The sequence below is a fragment of the Heterocephalus glaber genome, unplaced genomic scaffold (assembly GCF_053883595.1).
Source record: "Heterocephalus glaber isolate CG9 unplaced genomic scaffold, H.glaber_assembly_v1.0 deba00001564, whole genome shotgun sequence".
NCBI classification, from domain to species: Eukaryota; Metazoa; Chordata; class Mammalia; order Rodentia; family Bathyergidae; genus Heterocephalus; species Heterocephalus glaber.
The window spans coordinates 836170-849970 of NW_028258351.1; the positions used below are offsets into that span (position 1 = coordinate 836170).

The 13801-nt window shown below is 38.6% G+C and overlaps 1 protein-coding gene across 1 annotated transcript in view; it reads left to right on the forward strand.

Moving 5' to 3' along the window:
• Ppm1e (protein phosphatase, Mg2+/Mn2+ dependent 1E) overlaps window positions 1-13801 on the forward strand; it is a 149065-nt gene that overhangs the window by 75075 nt on the left and 60189 nt on the right. The window lies entirely within an intron of this gene.

The window sequence follows — 13801 nt, forward strand, 5'->3', positions numbered from 1 at the left end:
TATTGATGATCCTCTGGATTTCTGCTGGGTCTGTTATAATTTCACCCTTTTCATTCCTAATTGCATGGATTTGGGCCTTTTCTTTCCTTTTTCTGACAAGGTTGGCTAAAGGTTTGTCAATTTTGTTGATTCTTTTGAAGAACCAACTCTTGGCTTCATTGATTTTTTTTGTATCATTCTCTTAGTCTCCATTGCATTGATTTCTCCTCTGATCTTTATAATTTCCTCCCTTGTATGAGCTTTGGGGTTGTCCTGCTCTTCTTTTTCTAGAAGCTTGAGGTTCAGCATCAGGTTGTTTAATTGGGATTGTTCTGTTTTCCTAATATGCGTATTCACTGCTATAAATTTCCCTTGTAAGACAGCTTTCATTGTGTCCCATAGATTCCGATATGTTGTATTGTCATTGTCATTTAATTGAAGGAACTGTCTGATTTCTCCTTTAATTTCCTCTGTGACCCATTGGTTATTCAGAAGTGTGTTGTTCAATTTCCACATGTTTATGAAATTTTTTGAGTTTCTTTGCTATGGATTTCCAGTTTCATCGCACTATGGTCTGATAATGTACAGGGGATAACTTCAATTCCTTCGCACTTTCTTAAACATGTTCTATGTGTGAGTATGTGGTCTATTTTGGAGAATGACCCATGTGCAGCTGAGAAGAATGTGTATTCTGATTTTGTGGGGTGGAAGACTCTGTAAATATCTGTTAAGTTCATTTGTTCAAGAGTTCGATTGAGTTCTAGTATTTCATTACTTATTTTTAGTCTAGTTGATCTATCTATTTGTGACAGTGGGGTGTTGAGGTCCCCCACTACAACTGTATTAGTGCATATACGACTTTTCATGTCCGTTAGTATTTGTTTTATATAGTTGGGTGCACTAGTGTTTGGTGCATAGATATTTATGATTGTCATCTCTTCCTCTTGGATTCTTCCCTTTACGAGGATGTAATGTCTTTTTCGTCTCTCTTAATCAGTGTTGGTTTGAAATCTACTTGATCTGCAGAGAGGATAGCTACTCCTGCTTTTTTTCAGGTTCCTGTCGCATGGAGTATTGCTTTCCACCCTTTAACTTTCAGTCTATGAGTTTCCTTTTGAATTAAGTGTGTTTCTTGTATGCAGCATATTGTTGGATTTTGCTTCTTGACCCATTCTGCCAGTTCATTTCTTTTGATTGGTGAATTGAGACCATTAACGTTGATGGTTATAACTGAAACGTATTGACTTGTCATTGCCGTGACTTTTTCTTTTTGTTGGGTTCTCCCCCTTTACATTTAATTTCTTGTCATGCCAGATGGGTACATTCTGCTTTGCTTCCTGGGGTTGTGATCCTCAATGTCTGTTCCTAGGATATTGTGTAAAATTCTTTGGAGTGCTGGTTTGGTATTCATGAAGTTCCTAAGGTGCTCTTTGTCATGAAAGTATCTTATTTCTCCATCCATTTTGAAAGATAGTTTTGCAGGGTACATCAATGTGGGTTGGAGGCTGTTTTCTTTTAGGGCTTGGAATATGTCACTCCAAGCTCTTCTTGCCTTGATGGTTTGTGTTGAGAAGTCTGCTGTCATTCTGATGGGCTTTGCTTTGTATGTGATTTGTTTCTTTTCTCTGACTGCTTGTAGAACTTTGTTCTTCTGTTGTGTTTCTGGAATCTTAACAATTATATGCCTATGTGTAGATTTTTTTTGATCCTGGCTAGTTGGAGTCCTATATGCCTCACTTATCTTTATGTCAAGCTCTTTTCCCCTGCTTGGGAAGTTTTCTGCCATTATTTCTGTGAAGAGGTTTTTTATGTCATCTGCACTCTCTCCTGTTTCTTTATTGACTCCAGTCAGTCTTATGTTATTCTTCTTTTCATTGTCTAGCAGCTGCTGGATTGATTTCTCCTGGTCCCTTCCAATTCTGAAGCAAGTTTTCTTTTCCTGGTCACTAATTGCAATCTTATCTTCTGTATCTGAAATTATGTCCTCCATTGGTTCATTCTGCTACATAGACTTTCAATGGAGTTTTTAATCTCCTGAAAATCTGTTTGCATCTGTTTTATGGATTCCATTTTTTTCCTATGTTGGGATTCCATCATGTTCCTCAGCTCCTCTCTAGATTTATTAATCATGTCTTGCACTAAGGGCACAATTTCTCCTGTTATCTGAGAAATTATTTCTGATTTCATTTTTTCCAGATCCCCTTTTGTTGCCAGTTCAGTGGGTCCAGGTGGTTGAGTATCAGAGTGTTCCATCTCATTTCCCTTTGGGGTTGCTGTAGGTGATCTGGAAGTCTGGTTTTGAGACTTATTTACGTGTTTTCTCATTTCGACTGGGGCGGGGGGCTGTTAGCGCCTGCACGGATTACCTCCTCTGAGCTGGGTGAGGTGGGATGGGGCCGCGAGCAGCGGTAGGGATGGTGACCCAAAAGCCGTTTCCTATGGGCTGGGAGCAGCCGGAGGGATGGTGGCTGGGAAACCCCTTCCTCTGGACCAAGAGCAGTGAGATGGTGGCTCAGAAGCCCCTTCCTCTGGGCCAGGAGCAGCGGGACCGAAGGTGGCCCAAAAGCCCTTTCCTCTGGGCTGGGAGCAGTGGGAGGGATGGTGACTGGGAAGCCCCTTCCTCTGGACCAGGAGCAGTGGGACACCAGCTCAGAAGCCCCTACCTCTGGGCCGGGAATAGTGGGACTCAGTACCTTTGGCTGGTGGTCTGGTGTCCTCTCCGTCTTTGTATTGTGGAATCAGGTGGCTGCCTGTCTGCAGCGGGGTGATTCGGTGTCTTCTACAATAGGATTTTAAAAAATATGTATCTTAATTAAAAGTATTTTATTGAGGGCCGGGGATTTAGCTCAGTGTTTCTGCCACCTGCCTTGCAAGTGCAAGGTCCCAAGTTCGATCTGCGGTACCAAAAAAAAGTACTTTATTGATAGAAAATGCTAATGATCATCTGAGCCTTCAGCAAGTTGAATCTTAATACTGAAGTTTCTATACTGATCTACTCTTCTTTTCATGAAAGACTTTGCTGTATAAATGCATTTTACCTACAATACAGCTTTTTCTCAAAATTGGAATCAGTCCTCTCAAACCCTTTATCAACTAAGTTTGCACTGTCAACTAAGTTTCTGTAATGCTCTGATTCTTGTTGTCATTTCAACAATGTTCACAGCATCTTCACCAGAAGGAGATTCTATCTCAAGAAACTACTTTCTTTGTTCATACATAAGAAACACCTCCTCATCTGTTGAAGTTTTCTCATGAGATTGCAACAATTTGGCCACATCTTCAGGCTCCATTTTTAATTATATTTCTCTTGCTATTTCCACTGCATCTGTTGTTACTTCTTCCACTGAAGTCTTTTTTTTTTTCTTTTTTTGGTACCAGGGATCGAACTCAGGTCCTTGTGCTTGCAAGGCAGGTGGCGGAACCACTGAGCTAAATCCCTGGCCCATTAAGTCTTGAAACACTCAAAATCATCCACATGGATTGGAATCAACGTGCGGGTTTTGTTGTTGTTGTTGTTGTTTTGGTTTGCATTTTTTTTTGGTTTTTTGAGATAGCCTTGCCTGTATTTCAGGCTGTCCTCACTGTGTAGCCCAGGCTATCCTCAAACTCGAGGTGATCCTCCTGCTTTAGCTTCTTGAGTGCTAGGATTACAGGTGAGTGCTGGGATTACAGGTGTATGCTACCATGCCCGTCTTGGAATCAATTTCTTTCAAACTCCTGTTAATGTTATAGATAAGCTCACTGAGCTTTGTCCACAGACCTTTATTTTTTATCTTGAGATAGGGTCTCACTAAATTGCTTAAGCTGTCCACAAACTTGCAATTCTCCTGCCTCAGCCTCCCAAGTAGCTAAGGTTATAGGTATGTGCCTCTACATCCAATCAGTGATCCTCCTCCCATGACTCACAAATATTCTTACTCTTTTTTTTTTGGTACTGGGGATTGAACTCAGGACCTTTTGCTTTCAAGGCAGGCGCCGGAACCACTGAGCTAAATCCCTAGCCCGACTCACAAATATTCTTAATGACATCTAGAAAGGTGAATCCTTTCCAGAACATTTTAAATTCACTTTTCCCAGATTCATTAGAGGAATCACTATAGTCTTACAAGGTATGATTTATTTATTGCCCTAGAGATGGAAGGCTTTGAGCTTGCTAGGCAACTGTATTGTCAATGAGCTGTACCCCTAGGCTACAAAATGTCCTTTTTTAAAAAATAAGACTCAATTGGGCTGGGGATTTAGCTCAGTGGTTCCGTCGCTTGCCTTGCAAGCGCAAGGACCCGAGTTCGATCCCTGGTACCAAAAAAAAAAAAATAAGACTCAAGAGAAATTACTCCTTAACCCACAGACTGAAGAATGGATGTTGTTAGTCATGAAAATGACACTAATCTCTTCAGTACATCTCCATCAGAGTGATGAGGTGCAATGCCGGTGAACAAAAATGTTTTGAAAGGAATCTTTCTTTCTGAGCAAGTCTCAACAATGGGTTTAAAATATTAAATAAGCCATATTGTAAATAGATCTGTTGTCATCCAGGTTATGTTGTTCCATTTATAGAATACAGGCAGAGTACATTGGTATAATTCTTAAGGGCTCTAGTATTTTTGGAAAGGTAAGTCAACATTGCTTTCAACTTAAAATCACCAACTCTAGTAGCCCCTAATAAGAGCCAATTTGACCTTTGAAACTAAGCAGTGGCTTCTCGCTAGCTATGAAAATCCTAGATAACATTTTTCTTTCAATATAGGGCTGTTTTATCTACACTGAGAATTGGTTGTTTAGTGTTGTGACTTTTAACAGTTATCTTAACTAGATTTTCTGGGTAACTTGCTGCTTTACTCTTTACTTTTTGTTTTTTGTTTTTCACTGTGCTGTTGGGATCAAATCCAGGGCCTCCTGCATTCCAAGCACACCTCTACCACTGAGCTTCAGCTCCAGACTATGTATTTTTATGTTACAGAGATGGCTTCTTTCCTTAAAATTCACAAGCAACTTCTGCTAGCTTCCAGCTTCTCTTCTGCACTTCTTCACTTCTGTCAACATTCATGGAATTCAAGAGTTAGAGCCTTACTCTGGATTAGGCTTTGGCTTAGTGGAATTTTGTGGCTGGTTTGATTTTCTATCCAAACCACTAAAATTTTCCCTATATCACCATTAAAGCTATTTTGCTTTCTTACCATTCTTGTGTTCACTGGAGTAGCACTTTTTTTTTGTATTAAATTCTTTTATTGGTACATTGTAGGTATACAACACAATTACATTTCTCATTGGGAATTGTACCTTTATATAATGCATCTTGGTTCTTATTTTTTCTCCATTCCTAGCTCTCCCTTCATGCCCTCCACCCTTCCCTATTTACAAAGACTTTATTTCCATTTTTTCCATTTCTCATCATTTTTTCCATTTCTCATCATTTTTTCCTTTCCCTTCTTTCCTTTCCCCTGCCCCTCCCACTACCCCTACCCCTTTGGACCTTTTCTTCCTATTTTACTTTTAATTTCCCTCTGAGAACTTTTCCTTGCATTCACAACTGTCTAGCTATTTAGCACGAGAAGCCTAGCCTTTGGCCTGTCTTGTCTTGTTACATGTCTTCCTTACTAAGCTTAGTAATTTCTAGCTTTTGATTTAATGTGTAAGATAGATGATTCTCCCTTTTATTGAATATTTAGAGGCCACTGTAGTGGAGGTCACTGCAGCGTTATTAGCTGGTTCAATTTCAGTGTTATTCTAGTCTCTCTTTGGCAGCACATATACTAAAATTTCAGTGTTATTCTGTTTCAGGGAGAAATAGTGAGGCCTAAAGAGAGGGACACAGGGAACAGGCAGGGGAGCAGTTAGAACATATGGCAGTTAGTACATTTGCCGTCTTATTTAGGGAGTTTATGGCACCTGAAACAATTAGAATAGCAACATACAACATCAGTGATCATTGATTACATGTGGGATGTGCATAACTTCAGAGAGAGTAATGATTTTTAGGGAAAATGAGTAGGCTTGAAGAATAGACAATGGTCAGCGACAAAGTTCCTCTGGGCTCTGATTATATTGTTTGATTTTTCACTCTCTTCCTGGGATGTGAATTTACTCTAACTTGGTTAATAAAATTTTAATAAGAGGATCAAAGGAGATTTTGTTCCTCTTTGGTATATTTGGTCTTTAAGTAGATAAGAGAAACTTTAGAAAAGTCCCCCCTCCCCGCACTTGCTGCTTTCCAAGTGCTTTCAATTTGAAGTTTAAAGTGGCATATTTTCTGAGCCCCACTGAGTGCCTACTATATACTAGGTGCCATTCTAATTGCTTGAGATAAAACAGTGAGCAAAGCTTATTGAATCGCTGTGGAAGATGTTACTGAACTGGGCCCATTTTACCCTCAAAGAGTATGCCAATTACTGAAGTGACAAGTTTTGCAAAAGAGAGTTTATTCATAATGTAGCCAAATGTGAAGAGGGGAATTCCTCAGACTCAAATCTGCCTTTCAAAGGACAGAGTTAAAGACTTCCTGGAAGATGGCAGAGTCGTGAGCAGCAGAGAAAGAGCCTCTCCGAGATTTGGTGTCCTGACACTGAATATAGCAGCTCGAGGAGAAGGAGGAGGAAAGTGTGTCCCTAGGAACCAGGAAGGATCTGAATTGAGAATTGAAGTCTACAGGGAGAGTGAAGAGAGAGACTTTAACAAAGAGGAGGGAGGTACCAAGCAGCGCTCTCTCCCAGAGCCTGGACTCTTGGTGAGGGTACTCGGGCTAAACCTGCAGACTCACAGTAACTACTGACAACCTTAGAGGCCTCCATGGAGAAATGCACCAATGGAACAGACTGCAGTGGCTGGTGAGTTGTTCGGGTTCAGACCTCACCCAGGAGAGGGTGATCTGCTGGTAGCCATTTTGGAGAGGGGCCAGCTAAAACTCACAACAGCTACAAGCAGACTCCATCTAGTGGCTCTCAGTGCCTCAGTGTGGGTGCCAAGTTCAAGTCATCAGAAGGTCATGGAGCAGAGTTCAAGCCAGCAGGAGACACATAGACTGTTGTAGGCTCAAGGAATCCAATTCCAGCATCATAGCCTGAACTTCAGAGGAACTAAAGGGGCAGGCTGGCTGGGATTATCCACTATCTCACTGTGAAGCTGCAGCTAGCTTGATGGGATTAATCAATTTTGCTCTGGACTCTGTTTGACCACATTGCCTAATAGTGACAGCAGAGACACACCTTAAATTGGACATTTTTGGAGTTTTTGCTTTTTAAAATTTTTCTTTTTCCTTTCTAGTACTTGTTTTCTTTTCCTTGATTGTTTGAACATAGTTTCTAGTTTTTTGTTGTTGCTCTGTTGTTTTTATTTTTTCCTTTTCTCTTTTCCACTTGTCTTCTTCACCAGTTTCCTAAAGTTTGTCCTCCAGTCTTGCTTCTGATCTCTTCTTCTTCTATTTCTGTTTTTTACCCCTCTAACCCCTTTTAAATTTTCTCCCCTAAGGGTAAAATTGCCATATTAAAGGCTACAGTTTGCCATTTTCTAGGCTGTATTTGATGCTATTGTTATTGTTCATTGTACTACTTTAGACAAGGTGACATAAATGTGCTGATCAGTTGTTCCTCCTGGTATACCAAGACTGAGATTGCCTAAGGGTCTAAAAAAAAAAAAACCTACAGGCCAGTTCCAAAGAATTGGCACCTGGGCCAAGTAGGCAGAAACTTCTCATCCCCAATAAATTGAAGAGGTAGGTTCCTGCAACAAACTCAAAACCCAAAAGCTAGCTGTACCTGGAAGACATTTCTGAAAAGTGGTTATTTCCTAAGGGTTCTGAATACCAGCAATAAAGCTACTCACCATAAGCAATTTATATGCATCAACCCAGGAATCAAACCTAAAAAAAAAAAAAGAAAAGAAAATGAGAAGATACTTAAACGAGATACAACCCCCAGACTTTCAGTCACCAAAGACACACCCTGGGGGTAATGAAGTGGAACAATCCGAAAGCCACCCACCTGGACTCTCTGAAGTGGTAACTGCAGAATGGTATTTTTCTTAATAGCAAAATATTTATTGATACATTTTAGGCATACATAATGATAACACTCATTGTAGGGAATTTGCACCTGTACATGATCAAGTTAAGGTTATTTATGGGATGAAGAAACAAGGTGGACCAAGGTGTGGTGAAATCTAAAGTAATTGGTGGTCTGTGTGTTAAATCAAACTTCATGGCTGCTCATAAGACACATGTTCAGAGAATGGCAGCATAAGAATGATCTGGAGCTTTGGACCCTATAATGCCAACAATCACCCATGGAACACTCCTCCAGGCCCAAGGTAAGACCTTTTGCTCAGGTCCACATTTCTTGCAGTTACAAAGGAGATGGAAGTGAAATAGTTGTTTTTTTGTTTTTTTTTTTTTTGGTCCTAGGGATCAAACTCAGGACCTTGTGCTTGCGAGGCAGGCGGCAGAACCACTGAGCTAAATCCCTGGTGAAATAGTTAATTTTGTATAAACCCGAGTTCTATTTCTCATGAAATCGAAGAATAAAACCAAGAGTGAAAGGAATTTAGGAGAGTTTTTATTAGAAATAATAAGAAAAAAGCTCTTGGTGGATACACACCCAGGGGGGATAGAAAAGTCCAATGTGCTTTCTTTGTTTGGGCTTTATATAGGTAAGCAGAGGATAGGAGGCTTTTTAGAATTTAAAAAGCAGATACTTAGCCAGATACTTAGCTGGAAACTGGTTACTTCAGCCTGGAGGTCAGGAAGGAGCTGTTAACTTAGAATATGCTGTCTAATAAGTTTCTTTCCTGAAAGGAAAGGTCCTTATTTTAACTTTTATCCTTTATTCTTGTCTTTTCTTTTGTATTTCTAAGCTTAACTAGCTGCCCAAACCTATTCTTAATCTCTGGTGTATATGCCCAAACTATTTTTCGCTCATCCCTGTTACAGAGAAGGGGCTTCTTGTTGCCTCAAATCTCTACCTCAGGTATCCATGGGCTTTTATAGCAAGAAAGAAAGGAGAGGAATATAATGAGACAATATACAAGGAAATTTTTGTGCTGTCTTTCCCTTCCCCATTCTCAGCTTCTTGTGGAAATAAAATTGGATGGTACTTCCTGGGTGTCTGCATATTCCTTTCAGATAAGTACTCAGTTTTTCTTTTTTGTTTTTTTCAGACAGGGTCTTGCTATGCAGTTCAGGATGGCCTTGAACTCACAATGTAAATAAGGCTGACCTCAAACTCACGATGATCCTCTTACCTCATGGGATGAGTTGAACAAATTTTGATGGTGTATGAACAAGATCTAATTTAGAGAAAGAATAAGGGCAGAAAAGATAGGATAGCTTTCATCATTCATGAGGGTCATGGCCGACATTAACAAAAGACAGATTAACAAGAGAAATAGTAAGTTTATTTAATCAAAGTTTTATGTAACATGTGATGCTTCAGAAATGAACACCTGGGGAGTACATTCTCAGGGGTTCTCCATTTAAGTAGATTTTATCTTATTTTATTTTATTTTATTTCATTTTTTGTTGCTGGGGCTAGAATCCAAGTGCCCATGCATACCAGGCAGGTACTCTACCACCGACATACATCTTCAGCCCTTTAAAGACTATTAAATAATTTGGAGAAAATACTTTAAAGCAAAAATATTCCTAATGATTAAATAGCCAATAGGTCCTTACAGGTGGCTTAAAAGAGACCATGTATGTGAAAGCAGTATTTGGCACATAACAAATTTTCAATAAACAGAAAATAGCTAGGAGGAAGAGAAGGGAAGGAAAAGTAAAAAGAATTAAGATGTGTTATGTACATGTACTAACTCCCCATGATGAATGCAATCATTATGTACTATATACATATGCTAGTAAAAATTTTAAAAATTAAAAAAAGAAAATAGCCAATAAAGATAGAATTTTCTATTGGCCAATTTCCTGATCCCATTTAAATAAACTTTGTTCATTCTCTGTAAGCCTTTGCTTATAATTCACTGTTATGAAAGACATTATAATAGACATTAACTAATCCAATATTTAGGGTACTATGGAGAGAAAATTCCTACCTGCAAACTGAAAATTGACTTAAGATGAATTCTACTGTATTCTATGGTTTATTTCAGTTTTATGATTTTTATTTTATTCTGTCTAGCTCACAAGGCTTGATAAAGGCTAACAGAAATAACATTTGTGAAGACCCTTCAAAAAGATCAATTACAACACAAATATATAACAAACTAGTTAACAGATTCCCTTAGTAACTATAAGGACTCTCTGTATTCACTGTAAATTAAAAAGTACATAACTTAGTATGTTGACTCTTTTTTCCTTTCTGGTGAGGCCTAGATTTTATTACTATTATGATTGTTGTTGTTTATTACTTTTCCCAGATAGAGGGGTATGACACTTTTTTATGTAGCACACATCCCCTTATTTCTTCCACTCTGTTTACTCTGTGACAGATTTTCCTAAGGCAGTGCCTAGATGAGTGGCTGTGGTTAAGGTTATAATTCAGCATTTCTGTTAAGGAGATATCTTTCCAAAATACATTTTCAAAAAGGCTCAGTGGTTTTGCCACCTGCTGTGTAAACGCAAAGATCTGAGTTCGATCCCCAGTACCAAAAAAAAAAAAAAAAAAAAAAAAGACAATAGCTCTCTGCAATCAGATTCATGCAGCTTGATGCCACTGCTCTTGATTTAACTTAACCAGCACAGAACCAAGTTTATGGTGAATTCAGAAGGGAAGCATCACTAGAAAGTAAAATGATTGTGGATCCTGATATAGGGTCTGCTGTCAACTATTTATTATTAGACTAATATATTCCTGTACTGTTGTAGTTCTTTTGCATTAAAAAATGTTTTATGACACATCTTTTTTTTTTTCAAGTTTTTTTTTTTTCCGATTCTCATTTACTGGCCCTACCAGTCTGAATTCAAAATGTAATTTTATTCCCTGGTTCCTATGGAGATGCATTTAAAGAAAATCACAGTAAATTGCTCTACTCTTGGTTTGACTTTTACTTTACTGTAGTGAAAGAAAGCATTTTCCTAGATATTTTCCATAGAATCCCTGAAAATAGTTCCTCATCTTTCTCTGTATCAAAAGCCAGGCTGATCTCATTTTGTCCCTGGTTGCTGTATTTTGTTACCTCCTCTATCTGCATTCCTGTTTCTTTTACTTTTCTTTTTGTTTATTTTTCTGAATTTAACAGTGGGGAATCCACTTGACTGTGCTCACAGCAGGTAATAAGTACTATGGTGGTTACTGGATTGGTTTCTTTGGACGGTTAACGAATAAGAGGGTAATTAAGCTTTTCTGAAGCTGCCAACTGTATTGGAGGTTTGGTGTGTATTTAAGGCTTATTTAAAAATAGTTCCTTCAAAAACAGAACTATTTAACTAGTAGAATTCGTAAGGGTATATTCTTTATCAATTGGAGATTGCTTAGATTATTGGAATCAAGTAGAAGAAAATCTGGTTTCATATAAGGCTAGATATAATGCTGTATATTGCATTTCAGTTTTTTAAATGTTTAATTTATGATCTTTATTAGGAGGCTTTTTACCTGCCATTAGTGACCTAAAATAGCTTTTAAAAACAGCATGTGCTTTAAAATGCAAGTTTCTAAAAAACTGAACACTGTAATAAAGAAACATGTATTCTGATAAATTTAAAGACGTAGATTTAGCCATGATCTTTGCTTCTTGAATCCCCGAATCTAAATTTAGATAAAATACAGAAAAGAGGTTGTTTTTATGAGCTATATTTATGAAGCTTAAAATTTTATTTAAGTAAATTGAGATGTTGATGTCTTTAAAACCATAAATGGGGACAGGGCTATAGTTTCAGATTCATAATTTTCAGAGATGTTTGATTCACAGTGCTATGAAAAGGGAATTTAGGTTTAAATGTAAAAGGGAAGAAATGCCTTAAGGTTTATGGCTCTTAGAAGATAATGTATAGGAAGAGTCATTGTGTATAAAAGAAGAAAGAAAATCATGAGAAGAATATGACAGTTAAGAACATGTAGAAAACCCAGTGAAAGGATAAAAATTGATGGATGTAAAGAGGCAATGTAAGGAAATATATGGTCATTGAACTTGACATGGTCTTGATGGTTAATATTTAATTTTCACTCACTCACTCAATAAATATTTTTTGAGGACCTTTTCCCTCGTGTGCTTCTTGGCACTGAAGTTTTAAATAAATGACAATGACATGACTTTCTTGATTTTAAACTTTTACTTTTGATATAATTTTAGATTTATAGCAGGGTTGAAAAGATAGTACAAAAAGTTCTTGTATGTCCTTCTCCCAGGTTCCTCTAATGTTAACATCTTACAGGACCGTAGTACATTACTGTCATTGGTAGAAAAGAAAAGGTTTATTCAAATTTAGCTCTGAAGGAGTTGGAGGGGCCTATTATTGCCTCAAATCGCCATCTCTCCTTCTTCAGACGTGCAAGGGCTTTGATTGCAATGATGAGAGGTGAGGTATACAATGAGACAATAGACAAGGGAAAATTCTTCACTCTTTTATCAACCTCCTTCCCCACCAGCCTCCTACCGCCCTCAGCTCCTTCCCTCCCTGTGCACATGAACCCAGACTCCAATCTCTTAGGGCAGAAGTGTCTGCAGATTCTCTTTGGGTGGTTATGCTATTTTCTGGTAGAGGTATCCATTTCTGTCCATTCATCCGCGCTGAGGAGAGAAGTGGGCAGCAGTTTCCCCTCTCAGCTTGAGAAAGCTTTGAGAAACAGTTTATCATCAAAAAAAAGTCCTAGTTTTTAAAGTCCTACTTAAAGAGATTTACAAGACTTTGAAGATAGAACCAGGATTTATTGATGGATTAGATTTGGAGTGTAAGATAAATAGAGGAACAAAAAAGGACCTTTTGGCCTGAGCAAGTGCAGTTATTATTTATTGAAATAAGGAAATTTATAGGACATTGGGAATTAGGAGTTTGTTTTGGGGCATGTTAAATTTGAAATGCACAGTGGATCTGTGAAAGTAGGCACTTGTGTGTAAGAGCTGGGGGTTCAGGTGAGAGGTCTGGACCAGAAACATCCAGTTTGGAGTCCTCAGTACCTAGATAATGAGACATGATTACATGTAGGGAACACCATGCTCATGTCCAGGTGGGCAGGGTCTTTTATAGTAAGGAACAGGAGGGTGCCTTATAAAATGAGACACTAGATAACTCCAGGCCAGCTTCTCTCCTGGTCCTGGACCTCCTGGGGCCAGCATCTGCATATTTTGTCCTTTCATCTGGGCTGAGGAGGGGTGATTTGAGCCCTAGCCCTGAGGAAGTCTGGACAAGTCACTTGTTTCTAAAGAAAGAAAAAAAAAAACCTCATTTGTAAGTTCCATTTTGCCATGCAAGTTACAGTCAGGAAGAAAAAGAGAAACCAGCAAAAGACAGCAAAAGGACACTTAATTACACAGAGGCCAAAAGAAGTGGTGGCCTAAAAGTAAAATAAAAAGATTTCAAGATGGAGAAAAATGATCACCCCTTCATGTACTTCTAATAGTGAAAATAAAATGAAGATAAGGATTGACAGTAGGATTTGGCAATGCAGAGCCATTGTAACCTTAATAAAACCAATTTCAGAAAAAAAAGGGGAACTAGAGCCTGAATGGAATGAGTTTGAGAGACAAGGGCAGTAGAAAAAGTAGAGACAGCAAGTACTGATTGCTCTCTCAAGTTTGGTTGTAAAAGGAAGTAGAGAGCTGTGGCTGCAGTCTCTCCACTCTTGGGAGACCGAGGCTGGAGGATTACAAGTTTGAAGCCAGCCTGGGCTACATAGTGTGCCCCTGTCTAAAAAACAAAATAAAACAGGCAGTAGAGAAA